The following is an 18,449-nucleotide window of genomic DNA, read 5'->3' on the forward strand; positions in this document are numbered from 1 at the left end:
GGGCTTCCAGTGAAGCTCACTGCGTCGCGCCAGAGCGCCTGAACGCTTATTCGGCGTTGCCGTTGTAAAATCCAGTCTGGAGTGTTCCAGGACTTTATCATGGACCTTGACAGATTCTATGAGCATATTATTAAGTTAGGCTGGCGGCGTCTTTATGCGCGGTCCAAACTTCGAGCTGGACTTCTTTTCGCGTTGCCTTTCTCGGTCCCTCTGCGGGTTTAATAGCGCTCTTGCTGCAGCTTGTGCCCGTTCCTCCTCCCACTTAGCTGGCGTTTCCACGAGGTCCATGCTTCTTGGGCGATCTCGCGGTCGCCCCACTTCCTCATCCCAAGTCTCGCTTCGATGGGAGAGGGAACAGATCCGGCTGGGAGTGGAAACGAGCTTTCTTCGGACTCTTACGTGCGTCTGGAAGCGAGGCGTCGGAGAACACCGTAACTGCCGTGGCCACCGGTGGCTCCCGGAGCACCTCAGGTCGCGGTCGCTGGCCAGGGATCAGGGGGGTCGATTGGGAGGCGATACGGATACCCCTCCCAATTTCCAGGAATTTAAGATCGAGTCCTTTTGGACGGGCCCCAGTACTGTGCCCACGCGGTGGTTTCCTTGGGAGCATCACCAAAATACGAGTCCAGGAGGAACCGTTCAATGGATTCCTGCAGGTTGCGCTATGAAAGGTGGTCAAGCCCGTCTCCTCTCATGACAGAGTTGCATCTGAGGTTTGTAATCCACGCAGCGGGTAGAGATCCGATCCACAGGCTCGATCAAGACGAAGCCCCAAGCACGACTCATGGAAGTCCTCATGAGTTACGTCGTCCGTCCACTCTTTCGTTCCAGCGGAGTAAAGGAAGACTTCGTGCTACGACGTCACGAAGGACGAAGGGAAAAGGAAGCCACCAGCGAGGCCCGTTCTCCCTGCCGGTTCCTCCAGATCCAGAAGGGAAAGGTTCCGGAGCCCTCTTTGAAGAACTCTACCGCACCTTCCGCAGTAACTTTCCAACCTCTCATCAGCAAGACAAAGAGGGGTCCACTGCAAAGATATAGATGAATTAGGATTCCTGCCACCACAATGTAAGGAATTCCCATAGAAGCGAAATATAAAGGCTTTTTTGGGTGTAAAAGTCCGTTTATTAAGACATCTTAGAAAGCTCACATACACGTAGTGGCAGGAATGGCACTTCCCGCCAGAAGCACAGGTTATAACACCATTCACCCCATCCCCCCTTCCTGCTTCCCATGGAAACGGAGTCTTCATCTCCCGCGCAAAGATAAAGTCTCCGCCGATGCATCTGGCCCATCGCCCGGGCTGTGGAATGCACTCAAGGTTACTTCACCATCAACACCATTGAATCCTTTACACCAGCCCCTTGGCCTGGTCAGTCTGGCTCAAGGAAGCTTTCCATGTTGGATCCAGGCATCTTCTTCTTCAGGCCCTTCTGTCTTTTTGAGACCTCCAAATCTATGGTACCTGCTTGGAAAAGGAGGTGGGGCTTAACCCATACCGTTGTCTCTCATTACCTGTATTAACATTCCTAAAGTTGTGAGGTTGGATGCCTCCCACTCAGAGGAAAGGGGGAAAAATGCTTAAAACATTCCTTTCAAACCTCACAGGGAGGGGGAGCCAGTTATTCACAGGTGTGACTTATGAGAACGGACCCCCACCGTGGGCTTCGTCGACAGCTGAGTGAGACTTCCACAAAGTCTCGTTCTCGTGCAGGCGGACATGTTTCTGAAGAGGCCGGGAATCATGGAAACTTGTGGCTCGTTAACATGTGGAAGGGCAGGATGTTGCTACACGGTTGCGGCCGCGGAGAGCTCAGCGCAGCACTTGGCTGATGTCAAGGAGAACCAAAATCTTTAAGGCATTACGCATCGAAGAGAGCGGCCTGGGCTTTGAGTCAGGGGAGCTGCACAACAGGCTCCAGGAGGAAGGCGTCTGCCCTGTTAAGGAAGCTTCTGCCAAGATTTTGATGCTGTACTCAGTGAATGAAACGGCGTAATTCCCCGCCCCCCAAAGGCATCACACACCATAAGTGCCACTGAAGAGGAGCTAAAAGTAAAAGGCAGCGGCAGATCCAAATAAAGCTGACCCCAAAGAAGAACCTTCTAAGGTTGCCAGGTCTGGTGTGGGACGTTCCTGGAGACTTGAGGATGGTGCTGCAGAGGGGGGAAATTTGGAGAGGGATTTCATTGTACTCTATGGTATACCATAGAGTCTGCCTTCTGAAGCTGAGTTTCCTCCAGGAGAACTGATCTCTGTGCCCTGGACAGGCCCCACCTGAAGACTGTCAGCTCTATGGTGGATTCCGCATGGGCCAAAAACAGCGGCGTGAAAACGGTGATAAACCCTTTTACACTTTTAAACCATTTCACACCGTTTTCACACCGCTGTTTTTGGCCCATGCGAAATCCACCTTAGGTCGAATCCCCACTTGAAATTTGCACGCAGATCCAAACCTGTTCGTTGTGAAACGACGTCCTCTTCATCGGAGTTTCTCCCTCCCCACCGCAGTGAGCACACAGCAGACACACCCGGTTGCAGAACTCTTAGCAATCCCCACTACCAGGCTAGCACACTTCGCCGGTCTCCCCTGATTGGCTGGCATGCCTTGAATGGGGCGGGACCTTTTCCCACTGCGGAAACATACATTGTAGGGGTGTGATAAAAAAAACCAGCGTGTAAAAGTTTAACATTTAACTGTTTACCTGTGCAAACAGTTCATCGTTACCTGTGTAAACCATGAACGATTCAAAGTTACACATTTGTCTTTTTAATGTTTGCATCCCCTTCTGTGGGCCGATCGCAAAAGCGGAAATGAAACCAAGGAAAGGCTGCATGTGCATCGCAGCGCTGATTGGTTGCTCAAATTCCGCGTCACGCTCCAGGGCGGGAAACAAGTCAGGGTTTCAACCCTCATCCCTCCCCTCGGATCACCTCTGTTAATGGGGTCTATGCCACTTGCAACCAGGTCCTGCTGGAACAAAGATTAATGGGGAGAACGAGCGCCAGAAATGGAATCTGCCACGCAAGCCTCAAACCTGGTTAGTTTGTGTTCTGAAACCTGGCGAAGACGGTAGTGGGGATTCGACCTTAGACTCCAAACCAAAACTAGATTAACAGTCACTCCATTGCCCAGGGAATCCTGGACACTATAGTCCTGGTTGCAAAAGGAAAGGATAGAGATAACGAATGGAGAAGTCCCAGAATCCTTTGCTGAAAAGAGCCGTGACAGCTAAATTGGTGTACAATTCCCAGAGTCATGTAAGAGGGCCCTTAAACGGTAGACATGAATTTGCATCCCTGTGCTTGCTTTATATTTCTCTGGCTACCATTGGGGTTGTTCAGGAGTCTTCAAACTATGGCCCTCCAGATGTTCATGGACTACAATTCCCATCAGCCCCTGCCAGCATGGCCAAGTGGTAGGGCTCATGGGAATTGTAGTCTATGAACCTCTGGAGGGCCATAGTTTGAAGACCCCTGGCTTTGTTGTTAGTTGTGCACAAAACACTTCCCTAAATTTAGGCCCCTGTTTGTAGATTTCTCCTCCTCCCTCATGAACCCAACATGTAGAACTGGCCATAAAAACCCCCTTGCCATTGTTGCCTCTTATTAAAAACCAAGGTTGGAGGAAAGGACAGGTTTTAATTGTTCCTAATTGCCACTTCTCTCTAAAAATATTTTTTTTCACCTAAACAAATAACAGGGGATGCCAGACTGAAAGCCACGGGTCTTGCTCACGGAACCCTTGAGAACTGCGGCAGAGTTTCCTGTATTTAAAATCCCCCAGGAGTGAAAAACAGGCACCCCCCCCCCCCCGCAAAACCCTCTTCCAGAGCAGCACACAATGAAACAGGAATGTATTCTTGGCCTCTCCTTTCAAGAAGTTGCCTCGCAGAAATTGGTTTTTCCGTTTGCTGCTGTTATAATTGAGCCTTTTCTCTCCCCCACTGTGTTCAGGGTTTTTTTTAAAATGTTTATTTTTATTACCCACTGCAGCCTGCACAGGGTGTAAAAACTGCCATTAAAAGCATAGTTTGGTGTCCATTATAAACCTACGGTTTTTATTTGCTCATAAATTCCGCACACAAAAACTCCCTCCAACCACCTTTTAGGTACAAAAAACTAAACTCGGGGCTATAAAACTGGGCTGAATTAATTGGTGGCTGGGGAACACTTCGGAGCACACATTTCTACAAAGCAAAACGTCAACGCTTGTGTGGTGTAGTGGTTACAGTGGGGGAGACCTGGGTTTCAGTTTCTCATCCCAGTAAATCAAATTCAGCCAAGCTGTGGTATTGCCTGTGGTGGTTTCTGATCAAATAAACTGCTACAAAACAACGAAAGAAGATGTCCGGCAGCCAATAAGCAGCCCTTAATGAACTCTCCATGCATAACTCACCAGAGGACAGAAAGGAATTCCAAATGTGGTCTGTCTGCTTTAAAGGTTCGATACCCTCTTATTTTCCCATTTATGGGCAGTTCCCATGGGTGCAATTGAACGAGCGGAATGGCCTGGTTTTGTTTTATACAGATCATTTGCTGCAGTTCGTTCATTAAATGTGTGTGGAGAGATGAACCTGATGTCCAGAAGGAAAACACACACAGGCCGTTTCTGCACGGCACAATTATACTGAGTTACAATCGGTATCTTACAATCCGGGTCTGTTTTATCCTGGTTCCTCCCGTCGAATGGCAGCCCGTTTCTGCAAAGGAATCGAGTGAAGACCGGGAGGAAATACACCAGTTTGTTTCACACGAGCCCGGGTCTTTTGTATTTACGCCACAAGCGTGTCCGCGCACGGGCAAACATCCTCGGTGTCCTGCGTTCTGATTGGCTGTTGTTTTGGGGCAGCAGCTTGAATGAACGTCTCTGCCCTTCCTTTTGAATTTGAATTGCTGTCGCCCATCTTTACACCTGCTCTGTGGTTTTCGGGTAGGAGGTGGTTTTGTGAGCCGGGAGATTCTTTGTTGAACCTATTGAACATGGGTCCAGATCCAGAGGTGTCACAGCTGCTGGGTGTGTTTGTGGCACTGGTGGCACACCTCACTACCAGGAAGAGATGGTCTGGGCACCTCTTCAGTCTGCTGCGCTGAGTAGACATCGCAGGCGGGCATGGTTTGCCCTGGTGACCGCTCCCCAGTGCCCTCCCTACTGGGTTTATCCACACGGGAGCAGGGACTGTTGGCACAACTGCGTCATGGTTTCTTGGAATGATGAGGAATGGCTGGGAGACTTCTGCATGACAGGAAGACCTTCCTGAGGATCATGGACAGCCTTAGACCCCATCTGCAGTGCCAGGACATGAACATGCGGGCTGCATTCCCTGTGGAGATGATAGTCAGCATGGTTATCTGGTACCTCGCCAGGCCGAACAGTTCCCGTGAGGTGAAACAGCAGTTTGGTGTCAGCCTGGCAACTGTAGCAGAAGCCATGCATGAATCCTGCCTGGTCTTCAGGTGGGTGGTCTGTTTCACAGGTCGTTTCCCCACTTACCTCGACCACCCTTTGTTGTGCGCTACTCCCAGCGCGCGTCATTTCTGGTGCACTCCCGGGCTTCCCCACGACCCCACGCTCTGTGCGGGGTCATCAAAAGGCGCCGTTTTGAGGAGCCCCAGGAATGACGCACGCTGAGGGGGCGCGAGAGCAGCAGCATCGGGGCGGCTGCGTTGTCGCCGCCCCTGTAGTGGGGAGTGCCGGGGTACCCCGCGCTACTTGGGGAGAGTAGCGCGCAGCAGCAGGTAAGTGGGGAAACGACCACAGATAATGTGGAGCAGTTACGTGGATTCTTGCGTCCAGCTGGGGTGGCCCCTTTGTGCAGAGACACTTTTTTGCTTTATGTTCTTGGTGTCAGTTATCTCATGTATGAGTTCATGGCTGCCCCTCCTCAGAGCCCCAGGGCACACACGTGTTGAGCCCCCTCCACCCTGTGCCATAATCCCATCCTTCTGATGTTCTTATTTTTATTTATTTATTTATACTTTCAGCTTTTATACCGCCCAGTCCCCAGGGGGCTCCAGGCGGTGCACAACATACAATAAATACAGTCGTAAAACCATCATAAATTAGATAAAACCTGTAAAAGCAGCGAGGTCTAGCTAAGTGCGAACTCTTAAATAAAAATCCAAGAATAGATATGGGTGTAGATGGCGCCCCATACCCCGACATTAAATCCTTCCCCCAATAGAGGAACGGCAGATCCCGTCAGATGGTACAGTCCCAAGCATGGGCCAGGGAAGGGGGAGGGGGCACCATCAGCGGCTGGTCCCTCCAAAGGCCCGGCGGAACAGCTCCATCTTACAGGCCCTGCGGAACTCATTGAGATCCCGCAGGGCCCAGACAGCTGGTGGAAGAGCGTTCCACCAGGCCGGGGCCAGAGCTGTAAAGGCCCTGGCCCGTGTGGAGGCCAGCCACATCATTATGTTCTTAAGCAGGTCCCAATTCTGTTTGGGAAGTTCCTGGCTGTCATTAGGCTATTCAGACAGATAAAATGTTAAACAGTGTACACAAGAGCTGCCGAAGAACGCTGCTGGAGGAAATGGTTTGCGATGCCTTGAGGTGACGTTCTTCCAAAGAAACATTGCAGGGATTTTCAACTCTGATATCAAAGACTAGGCCGCACTCCACATTAAAGAGAATCCAAAGTCTGTTGAAGTGGTCGTGTGGAATGAGGTGTGGCTGTTTTCATGAATTTCTTGTTCTCTGTGAAGCAAGCTGCCCCCTCAGGCATCTTCTTTTGTGTGAAAGGGTGTGAACATGTTCCCAGGGGACGCTGGTGTCCGTGAGAAGCAGGACAGCATTTCCATGGCCATGGGCAGACAGGAAACTACTCCCTCACTGGGACTTATGTCTGAAAAGCAACTCACTCTTGAGTGAGAGAGTGAGTGAACGAGTGAGCGAGCAGCAGTGGCGTAGTGGTTAAGAGCAGGTGCATTCTAATCTCGAGGAACCGGGTTTGATTCCCTGCTCTGCCACCTGAACTGTGGAGGCTTATCTGGGGAATTCAGATTAGCCTGTGCACTCCCACACACGCCAGCTGGGTGACCTTGGGCTAGTCCAGGGGTAGGGAACCTGCGGCTCTCCAGATGTTCAGGAACTACAATTCCCATCAGCCCCTACCAGCATGGCCAATTGGCCATGCTGACAGAGGCTGATGGGAATTGTAGTTCCTGAACATCTGGAGAGCCGCAGGTTCCCTACCCCTGGGCTAGTCACAGCTTTTCAGAGCTCTCTCAGCCCCACCCACCTCACAGGGTGTTTGTTGTGAGGGGGGAAGGGCAAGGAGATTGTAAGCCCCTTTGAGTCTCCTGCAGGAAAGAGGGGATATAAATCCAAACTCTTCTTCTTCCTCTTCTTCCTGCCACCACTCAGAGCAGCCGCCGCCGAATAAAATCACCTTCAGGCAAATTGTGTGCCGTCACTTCTGGAAAAAACCTGGAAGTAACACCAAGCCTCTCTAGGAATTGCTGGAAACGCTATGAATTTATCTTAACATTTCCGGCAATCCTTGGAAAAATGTTACATTACTTCTGGGTTTCGGCAGGAAGTGACATCACCCCATTTGCTGTGGGTGCACTCATGTCCCCAACTGACATTCACCCTATGCCAGCTCGGCTTGGCAATCCCAGTATTAGCGTTGTTAGAAAGAAACGTCCTTCTATATAGCCACTGGTTCTTCTTTTTCTCCTTTAAAAATGCACCCTTTTGAAAAGCGACCTGTTCACTTGAGGCCTGGTGGGGCTCGCAAGGTCTCCTGGGAAGTAAAGGGTTCCCACCAGGCCATTTTCAGCCTCAAGTGAACAGGCCTCTTTTCCAGCCTCCATTTTCAGACTGAACTAAGCTAAGTGTGGGATGTGGTGGGGGGACGTCGCTGGGGGCAGGGGTGATTTTCCGCCCCCAAGCAAGCTCCCAGTGCAATGCCCCCCCTGTCCCCTGGCAGCTCCACCTCTGGCCCTCAGATCCTAGTCTGGAACTCTAACTACTACACCATGGTGGCTGTTGAATAATAGCAAGCTGCCAGGCTTGGGTGAGTCATGTAAATCAGGTTGTTCAGTGGTTACTGCCAGGCCTGACCCTGTAGAGTCTTCCCTCAATGGGGAAGGTCGCCAGAACTGCCCTGGAAAGGGCCCTGACCCCTCTCTCTGTCTTTACTGACAGAAGCAAAGGTCTAAAGGCCAGCAATACTGTGACAGTTGCCGAACAATTGCTTGGGGGGGGGGCATTCATTCTTAAAGCTACAGGCACTGCTTCTACCATTTTGAGGGGTTTTAATCCCGGAGTTTTTACTTTTTTATTTTAGATTTCAGGTTTTTGTACAACATGGGGTATTTTTCAGATTTGTAGAAAGATTTGCCTAGTCTGTTCATGGCTCTGGTCACTGGATTTAAGTACCCACATTAAGATATATTGATATTTAGGATATGTCTCAATGTCCATGTCTCAATATGTCTCAGTGCCTATTGAGACATATTGATGTTTTAAGATCCAGTTCCAGTTACTTTATCACCCCAAGCAAAGTATACCCATCACCACCTGGACCTGCGCTGCTGCCAGCAATATTCGAGCTCGGCCTGCATGTAGCATTGCCAGTCCAGCACTGCCAACCAGCAGGAGAAAGGGGGATAGAGACTTGGTGAAACAGTGTCGAGCAATATCAGCTGTGTCACCAGTAGTGACTTCGCCGCATCACTTGATGCTGTAAGGTTTCCCATAAACTCTATAGTAAAAACCATAGAGAGCTGGGAAAGTGCTAGATCAGGGGTAGGGAACCTTTAACGCTCAAAGAGCCATTTGGACCCGTTTTCCACGGGAAAAGAAAACACTTGGAGCCGCAAATAATTTTTGACATTTAAAATAAAGATAACACTATATATATAGGGGTTTTTAAACCTTTTACTCTGCTCATTCTGAGAAGTGAATGGATGCGCCCGCCCTGCTGCCTGCAGGGCGGGCAAGGATGAAGCCAGCGGCTTGGCCTCGCCGGCCGCCGGCCGCTGGGAAAGCACCCGCCCCACTCCAATGGGGCGGGCGAGAGGGGAAGCCCGTGGCGTGGCCCAGCCGACCGTGGGCAGTTGGTACTCCCGCCCTGCTGCCTGCAGGGCGGGCAAGGATGGGGCCGGCGGCTCGACTCGTGGAGCCACAGTGCAAGCGCAGAAGAGCCGCATGCGGCTCTCAAGCCGCAGGTTCCCTACCCCTGTGCTAGAGTATCGCATGATGCAGCTGCATTACTTCCATATTCCTACATCATGGCATCATGCCATGCCACTCACCCCATTTCCCTCTCAGATGTTCCACTGAGCAATCACAGGGGACAGGGAGCAGCAGCAGGGGTTCCCCTGCTGGCATCAGGCATCTGGTAACCCTTCACCCACAGCTGAAGCACAATAAGCCCAGGTGGAGAAGCCAATCCCCTCCCATGCTGCTGCCGTCTGGGAAAGACCTAGGCTCCAGTGCTGTTCATGATGCTGCCCGAATCCATTTTTGGAAAGGAGAGGGCTCAGCCAGAGAACTGGCCCTGTTCAAAGCCAATCGATCAGCGAACAATTAGATAGACGGCTGCCAGAATCTTGTCTTCAGGCGGGTCTGGGAGGCAAGTCATCTGGAAAGCATTACGGAAACAAAAGAGATATGTGGAACATCTTTTCCTATTCCCCCCCCCCCCCCAACAACAATGGGATCGTTGCATTTATGGCCTATTATTAAAATGTTATGGCACTAAAAACCCCAAAGAGAACCAAGCGAGAGAGACAGCGAATTCTAGAGATCTATTAAAGAGGCCTGTTTTTAAACGAAAGCCGTTTTGTTCAAGAGTTTTCCTCTCTCCCTTCCATTACTAATGACAACATGAGAAATGCGAGGTTGTGATGAAACAGACAAAATGAGACTATGAGGGTCGGGAAGGGGGGCACGGAAAAGGAAAGCTGCGTTGACATCTGGTCTGTTTTGGCCCGATTATGCAAAAGAGCTTTGTTCTCGGCTAGAAACTCCAATATGTAACCATTTTCCCAGTCTCACCACACCTTGCGAAACCTGTTCCTTATTTAGGTGCCTCAGTGCAATCGAAACCTTTGTGAAAATCTTGGAGGGTGTTTTAAATTTGATTTGATGGCGGCACCCAAACTCAATTGTTTATCTGAATCAATCCCTGGACGAGCCCCTCAAGTGACGTGCCCTCTACAAAAGCTTCCAAGTACCGATACCTTTACACAATTCTTTTGAGGAATGAGTTCCCTTGATTCTTCCATAGGTTTTTTCTTTGGCTTGTTTTTTACTGGGGTTATAAAACTCTGAGTGGGCTGCATGAGAGAGGAAGAATTGTTTCCCTATCCTAAAATAAATCTTTTGCATAGAAAGCTAGCATGCTGGGGAGAAGGACCTAGCCTTCTTTCTAAAATCCTAGCACTCTATGTGAAGGGGTTTTTTCCTCATGAAGAAGACATACGCCATCCACAAGTAGTACAACTCAAGACTCGGTTTTACCACGGTTGTAAAAGTTTTGCCGCAATGTAAACCATAAGTTACAAGTTTTGCCGCAATGTAAATCATAAGTTACAAAGAAACTGGCAGAGAGGGTGTATCTCTTCTTGCCCCCCTACTGTTGGCACTGACCCTGCCCTTGCTGCTTTCTCCTCCTACCCCTACCCCTGCCACGATCACTGGAGCTGCTGCTGTTGCACTTCCCAGGTGGACCTCTGCCTGCCGGCCAACGAGCCCACTTTCCCTTCCCGAAGATAGTGAGAGCCGCTGCCACCATGCTACCCAGGTGTCCCTCTGTGCCTGCCGACCCAGCGAGCCCATCTCTTCCTTTCAAAGATGAGTGAGGCAGCTGCCACCAATTACGCTACTAGGTGTCCCTCTGTGCTCTGCTTTTCGGCCAGGCCACTTCCACTTCCTTCCCCGAAGATGAGTGAGGCAGCTGCCACCATGCTACCCAGGTGTCCTTCCTGTGCCCTGCCGATAGCAGGCCCACTTTCCCTTCCGAAGATGGTGAGCGTCAGCCGCCACCATGCTACCCAGGTGTCCCTCTGTGGCCTTCGCTTTCAGCCAACGAGCCCGCTTTTTCCCGCTTTCAAAGATAGGAGGAGCCGCTGCCACCATGCTACCCACGTGTCCCTCTGTGCCTGCCAGCCAACGAGCCCACTTTCCCTTTCCAAAGATAGTGAGAGCCGGCTAAGCCACCGTACTGCCCAGGTGTCCTCTGTGCCTGTAAGCCAGCGAGCCCACTTTCCCTTTCCAAAGATAGTGAGAGCCGCTGCCACCATGCTACCCAGGTGTCCCTCTGTGCCTGCCGGCCAACGAGCCCACTTTCCCTTTCCGAAGATAGTGAGAGCCGCTGCCACCATGCTACCCAGGTGTCCCTCTGTGCCTGCCGGCCAACGAGCCCACTTTCCCTTCCCGAAGATAGTGAGAGCCGCTGCCACCATGCTACCCAGGTGTCCCTCTGTGCCTGCCAGCCAACGAGCCCACTTTCCCTTTCCAAAGATAGTGAGAGCCGCTGCCACCATGCTACCCAGGTGTCCCTCTGTGCCTGCCGGCCAACGAGCCCACTTTCCCTTTCCAAAGATAGTGAGAGCCGCTGCCACCATGCTACCCAGGTGTCCCTCTGTGCCTGCCAGCCAACGAGCCCACTTTCCCTTTCCAAAGATAGTGAGAGCCGCTGCCACCATGCTACCCAGGTGTCCCTCTATGCCTCCCAGCCAACGAGCCCACTTTCCCTTCCAAGATGAGGGCCGCTTCGCCACCATGCTACCCAGGTGTCCCTCTGTGCCTGCCGATAGCGAGGCCCACTTCCTTTCCCCGAAGATGGTGAAGGGCGGCTGCCGCCATGCTACCCAGGTGTCCCTCTGGTAGCCTGCCAGTAGCGAGCCCACTTTTCCTTTCCAAAGATGGTGAGGCGAACATACCATGCTGCCAAGGCGTGTCCCTCTGTTGCCTGCCCGACGCCAGCGAGCCCACTTCTCCCTTCGAAGATGGTGAGGCGCTCCGCCTGCCATGTTACTGCAGGTGTCCCTCTGTGCCTGCCGGACCAGCGAGGCTTCACTTTCCCTTTCCAAAAGATGTGAGTGAGGCGGCTGCCCACCATGCTACTGCCAGATTGTCCTCTGTGCCTGCCGGCCAACGAGCCCACTTTCCCTTTCCAAAGATAGTGAGCCCCGCTGCCACCATGCTACCCAGGTGTCCCTCTATGCCTCCCAGCCAACGAGCCCACTTTCCCTTCCCGAAGATAGTGAGAGCCGCTGCCACCATGCTACCCAGGTGTCCCTCTGTGCCTGCCGATTAACGCAGGCCCGCTTTCCCTCTTCCGAGATGAGTGAGAGCGGCGCGATCATGCTGCCCAGGTGTCCTTTCAGTTCTGCCGGTAGCGGGAGCCCATCTCTTCCTTCCCCGAAGATATGGTGAGGCGCTGCCACCATGCTACCGCAGGTGTCCTCTGTGCCTGCCGATTATGAGGCCCACTCTCCTTTCGAAGATGGTGAGGCCGCGCCGCCGTATACTGAACGCCACTCCGACGCGCCCTTGACCAGCAAGCCCACTTTTCCTTCGAAGATGGTGAGCCGCTGCCACCATGCGCCCCAAATTGATCATAAACGTTGGCGATTTGCTTCCGAGATGAGGTGAGAGCAGCTGCCACCGTAATGCTGCCCAGGTGTCCCTCATGTGCCCTGCCAGTAGCAAACCCACTTTCCTTCGAAGATGGTGGGCGGCTGCCACCATTAACTGCCGGTTATTACTCTGTGCCGATTGCGCGGGGCCAGCACCTTCGAGATGGTGAGGCGGCTGCCACCATGCTAACGGTGATGTCCCTCTGTGCTCGCCGCATAGCGGAGCCCACTTTCCTTCCCCTTTCAAGATGGTGGGGAGCCGCTGCCACCATGCTACCCAGGTGTCCCTCTGTGCCTGCCAGCCAGCAGGCTCCGCTTTCCTTCCCTCCCTTTAAGATAGTGAGCCCGCTGCCACCATATGCTACCCAGGTGTCCTCTGTGCCTGCCGATAGCGAGCCCGCAATTACCTTCGAAGATAATTGAGAACCGCTTTTGCCACCATGCTACCCAGGTGAAATCCCTCTGTGCCTGCCGATAGCGATCGGCCCATTTCTTTCCCTTCGAAGGATCGTGAGAGCAGCTGCCACCATGCTACTCAAGGTGTCCCTCTTGTGCCTGCGATAGCGAACGGTTTACACTCTCCCTTTCCCGGAAGATAGTGAGCCGCTGCCACCAAAATGCTACCCAGGTGTCCCCTCTGTGCCTGCTGCCAGCCAACAAGCCCACTTTCCCTTCCCGAAGATAGTGAGAGCCGCTGCCACCATGCTACCCAGGTGTCCCTCTGTGCCTGCCGGCCAACGAGCCCACTTTCCCTTCCCGAAGATAGTGAGAGCCGCTGCCACCATGCTACCCAGGTGTCCCTCTGTGCCTGCCGGCCAACGAGCCCACTTTCCCTTTCCATTGCTGCCAGCCATGACCCACTTTCCCTTCGAATGGTGAGAGCCGCTGCCACCATGCTACCCAGGTGTCCCTCTGTGCCTGCCGGCCAACGAGCCCACTTTCCCTTTCCAAAGATAGTGAGAGCCGCTGCCACCATGCTACCCAGGTGTCCCTCAGTGCAAATAGCGAACGCCCACTTTCCTTCATGAAGATGAGTGAGAGCCAGCTGCCACCATGCTACCCAAGGTAGTCCCTCTGTGCCTGCCGCCATTATGAGCCCACTTTCCTTTCCAAAGATAAGGTGAGAGCGGCTTGCCGCCATGCTGCAGGTGTCCTCTGTGCCTGCCACAGACCAGGCCCACTTCTTCCGCTTTCATCAAAGATAGTGAGAGCCGCTGCCACCATGCTACCCAGGTGTCCCTCTGCCCGCCTGCCGATAGCGGAGCCCGCTTTTCCCTTTCAAAGATGGTGAAGAGCGGCTGCCACCATAAGTGCTGCAGGTGTCCCTCTGTGCCTGCCGGCCAACGAGCCCACTTTCCCTTCCATGAAGATGGTGAGGCTTCACTGCCACCATGCTACCGGGTGTCCCTCTGTTGCCCTGCCGGTAGCGGGCCCACTTTTCCCTTTCGAAAGATGGTGAGGCGGCTGCCGCCATGCTGAAACCAGGTGTCCCTCTGTGCCTGCCAACGAGCCCAATTTTCCTTCCGAAAAAGATGGTGAGAGCGGCTGCCCACCACATGCTGCAGGTGTCCCTCTGTGCCTGCCGATAGCGGGCCCGCTCTTTTCCCTTTCGAAGATAAACGTGAGCCACTGCCACCATGCTACCCAGGTGTCCCTCTGTGCCTGCCGGCCAACGAGCCCACTTTCCCTTCGAGATGGTGAGGCAGCTGCCCACCATGCTGCCAGGGTGTCCCTCTGTTCGCCTGCGTTAGCGAGTTTCCACTTTCCCTTCCCGAAGATAGTGAGAGCCGCTGCCACCATGCTGGGTGTCCCTCTGTGCCTGCCCGTTATGAGCCATAATTCTTTCCTTTCAAAGAGATAGTGAGCAGCTGCCACCATGCTACCGCTGGTGTCCTCCTGTGCGCCACCAGCCAGCGGGCCCACTTTTCCCTTCGAAGATGAGTGAGAGTTTTACGGCTCGCCACCATGCTGCAGGTGTCCCTTCCTGTTCGCCTGGCCGACCAGCGGCCCTTTCCTTTCAAGCATAGTGAGCCGCTGCCACCATGGTACCCAGGTGTCCCTCTGTGCCTGCCGGCCAACGAGCCCACTTTCCCTTCGTAGGGGCCAGGTGAGGCCACGCCACCATGCTGCCGGGTGTCCCTTCCTGTTCGCCTGCGATAGCAGGCCCACTTTCCTTTCAAGATGGTGAGGCCATTTCGCCACCATGCTGCCCAGGTGTCCTCTGTTGCTCTGCCGATAGCGGGCCCACTTTCCCTTTCAAAGATGGTGAAAGAGGCGGCTGCCACCATGCTGCAGGTGTCCCTCTGTTGTGCCTGCCGATAGCGAGCCCACCCTCCAAAGAGCTTCGCCAATTACGCCACCAGGTGTCCCTGCGCCAGTCAACGGTTCCCTTTCAAGATAGGTGAGTGGAGCGGCTGCCATGCTACCCAGGTGTCCCTCACGACATGCCCGATAGCAGGCATTCGCCATCCTTTCAAAGAGATGGTGAGAGCCGGCTGCCGCACCATGCTGCCAGGTGTCCCTCGTGCCTGCCCGATAGCGGCCCACTTTCTCCCCCCCTTCCCGAAGATAGTGAGAGCCGCTGCCACCATGCTACCCAGGTGTCCCTCTGTGCCTGCCGCCAACGAGCCCACTTTCCCTTTCCCAAGATAGTGAGAGCCGCTGCCACCATGCTACCCAGGTGTCCCTCTGTACCTGCCGATTAGCGAGGCCCACTTATCTAATTTCCCCTTCGAAAGATGGTGAGCGCCGCTTTCGCCACCGTACGCTGCCCAGGTGTCCCTCTGTTGCCTGCCGATAGCGAGTTCTCCACTTCCCTTTCGAAGATGGTGAGGCATTGCCACCATGCTACCGGTGAAAGTCCCTCTGTGACTGCCGACCAGCATGACCAATTCTTTCCCTTTCCGAAGATGGTGGGGAGTCACGTGCCACCATATTGCTGCCCAGGTGGCCCTCTGTGCCTGCCGATAGCGGGCCACTCTTCCCTTCCCCGAAGATAGGTGAGAGCCGCTGCCACCAATGCTGGGTGTCCCTCTGTGCCTACGCCAGTAACAAGCCCGCTTTCCCCTTCCGGAAGATGGTGAGGCGCCGCTGCCGCCATGCTACCGCAGATTGATATTTTCTGTTGCCCTGCCCGACCAGCGAGGCCACTTTCCTTCCGGAGATGGTGAGCCGCTGCCGCCATGCTACCCAGATTGTCCCTCTGTGCCTGCCGTTAGCGGGCCACCTTTCCTTTCCAAAGATGGTGGGGAGCGGCATTTTGCCACCATGCGTACCCAGGTGTCCTCTGTGCCTGCTGACCAGCGGGCCCACTTTCCCTTCCGAGATGAGTGAGGCGCACCACCATGCCCAGGAAACCCTCTGTGCCTGCCCGTGCGCCGGAGCCACTTTCCCTTCCCCCGGAGATATGGTGAGCGTATGCCTTTTAGGTGTCCCTCTGTGCCTGCCCAGATGGCGGAGCCAACTGTTCACTTTTCCTTCGAGATAGTGGGGCGCTGCCACCATGCTGCCAGATTGTCCTCTTTCTGTGCCTGCCGATAGCGAGCCACTTTCCCTTCGAGATGGTGGGCGCTGCCACCATGCTACCCAGGCGTCCTTCCCTCTGTACCTGCCGCCAACGAGCCCGCCACTTTTCCTTTCGAAGTTATGAGTGAACGGCTGCCACCATGCTACCCAGGTTGTCCCTCTGTGCCTGCCGACCAACGAGCCCACTTTCCCTTCCCGAAGATAGTGGGCGTATGCCACCATGCTACCATAAGCAGGTGTCCCTCTGTGCCTGCCGATAACGCAGGCCCACTTTCCCTTCCGAAGATGGTGAGCCCGCATGCCACCATGTTACTGCCAGGTTGTCCCTCTGTTGCCAGCTGCCGATTGGCGAACGTTTACTCCTTCTTCGAGATGAGTGAGGAGCGCTGCCACCATGCTACTCCAGGTGTCCCTCTTAATTGCCTGCTTATTAGCCAGCAAACCCGCTTTCCTTCGAGATAGTGAGCCGCTGCCACCGTAATGCTGCCCTGGTGTCCCTCTGTGCCTGCCGATAGCGGGCCCACTTTCCCTTCGAAGATGGTGAGCCAGCTGCCACCATGCTGCCCAGATTGTCCCTCTGTGCCTAGCGCGATGGCGGGCCCGCTTTTCGCTTTCAAAGATGAGTAATGGTGGGGCCCGCTGCCTGCCACCATGCTGCCCTGGTGTGTCCCTCTGTGCAACGTATAACCAATGGCGATTGCTTTCCTTCCGAGAGATGGTGAGCCAGCTGCCGCCATGCTACCCAGGTCCTGCTGTGTGCCTGCCGATAGCGAGGCCCACTTTCCTTTCAAGAGATGGTGAGGCAGCTGCCTGCCATTAGCTGCAGATTGTCCCTTTCTGTTGCCTGCCAATGGCGGAGCCCTTTTCGCCTTCATGGAGATGGTGAGCCGCTGCCGCCAATGCTGCAGGTGTCCTCTGGTGCCTGCCGTTAGCGGGAACCCGCTTTTCCTTTCAAAGATGGTGAGGTGGCTGTACCATGCTGCCCAGATTGTCCTCTGTGCCTGCCGACCCAGCGGACCCTTTTCGGCGCTTTCCAAGATGGTGGAGCGGCTGCACCGTACTTCCGGGTGTATTCCTCTGTTGTATGCCGTGTAACCAGCGGGCCTTTCCTTTCGAAGATGGTGAGGCCGGCTGCCACAGTGCTGCCAGATGTGATCCTCTGTGCCTGCCCGGCCAAAGCGAAGGCCCTTTCCCGCTTCCGAAGATAATTTGAAGAGCCAGCTGCCACCATACTGCCAGGTGTCCTCTCTGTGCCTGCCGTACTTGCGAGCCCACTTTCCCTTTCCGAAGATAGTGAGAGCCGCTGCCACCATGCTACCAGATTGTGTCCCTCTGTTGCCTGCCCGACCCAGCGAGCCCACTTTCCTTCGAAGATGAGTGAAACAGCTGCCACCATGCTACCCAGGTGTCCCTCTGTGCCTGCCTTGATAGCGAGCCACTCTCCCTTTCGAAGATAGTACTTGAGGCACACTGCCACCATGCTACCCAGGTGTCCCTCTTGTTATACCCGGCCAACAAGCGGGCCACTTTCCCTTTCGAAGATAGTGAGGCAGCTGCCACCGCTGCCCTGGTGTCCCTCTGTGCCTTGCCGTGGCGAAGGCCCGCTTCCCTTCCGAAGATAGTGAGCCGCTGCCACCATGCTACCCAGGTGTCCCTCTGTGCCTGCCGGCCAACGAGCCCACTTTCCCTTTCCAAAGAGAGTGAGAGCCGCTGCCACCATGCTACCCTGGTGTCCCTCTGTGCCCGCCGCCAGCCAGCGGGCCCAGCACCGCTTGTAGAGATAGTGAGAGCCGCTGCCACCATGCTACCCAGGTGTCCCTCTGTGCCTGCCGGCCAACGAGCCCACTTTCCCTTTCCAAAGATAGTGAGAGCCGCTGCCACCATGCTACCCAGGTGTCCCTCTGTGCCTGCCACCATGCGCGAGGCCCACTTTCCCCTTTCATGAAGGTGAGTGAGCCACTGCCACCCATGCTGCTGCCCAAGGTGTCCTGTGGTAGCCTGCCGATAGCGAGGCCCACTTTCCTTTCCAAAGATGGTGAGGTATGCCGTACCATGCTGCCAAGGTGTCCCTCTGTGCCTGCTGCCGACCCAACGAGCCCACTTTCCCTTTCCAAAGATAGTGAGGCAGCTGCCACCGTACTTTACCCAGGTGTCCCTCTGTGCCTGCTGCGATAGCGAGGCCACTTTCCCTTTCAAAAGAGATGAGTGAGGCGCTGCCACCATGCAGCGGGTGTCCCTCTTGTGCCGATAGCAGGCCCACTTTCCCTTTTCAAAGATAGTGAGGCAGCTGCCATACCATGCTACCCAGATTGTCCCTCTGTGCCTGCCG

At 54.2% G+C, this 18,449-nt stretch overlaps 1 protein-coding gene across 1 annotated transcript in view; it reads left to right on the forward strand.

Annotated features, from left to right (window-relative positions):
* The window catches only part of TBX15 (T-box transcription factor 15), a 173,303-nt gene that overhangs the window by 123,237 nt on the left and 31,617 nt on the right, over nucleotides 1–18,449 (forward strand). The gene's annotated exons all lie outside the window — the stretch shown is intronic.

The sequence above is a fragment of the Sphaerodactylus townsendi genome, unplaced genomic scaffold, assembly GCF_021028975.2.
Source record: "Sphaerodactylus townsendi isolate TG3544 unplaced genomic scaffold, MPM_Stown_v2.3 scaffold_23, whole genome shotgun sequence".
NCBI classification, from domain to species: Eukaryota; Metazoa; Chordata; class Lepidosauria; order Squamata; family Sphaerodactylidae; genus Sphaerodactylus; species Sphaerodactylus townsendi.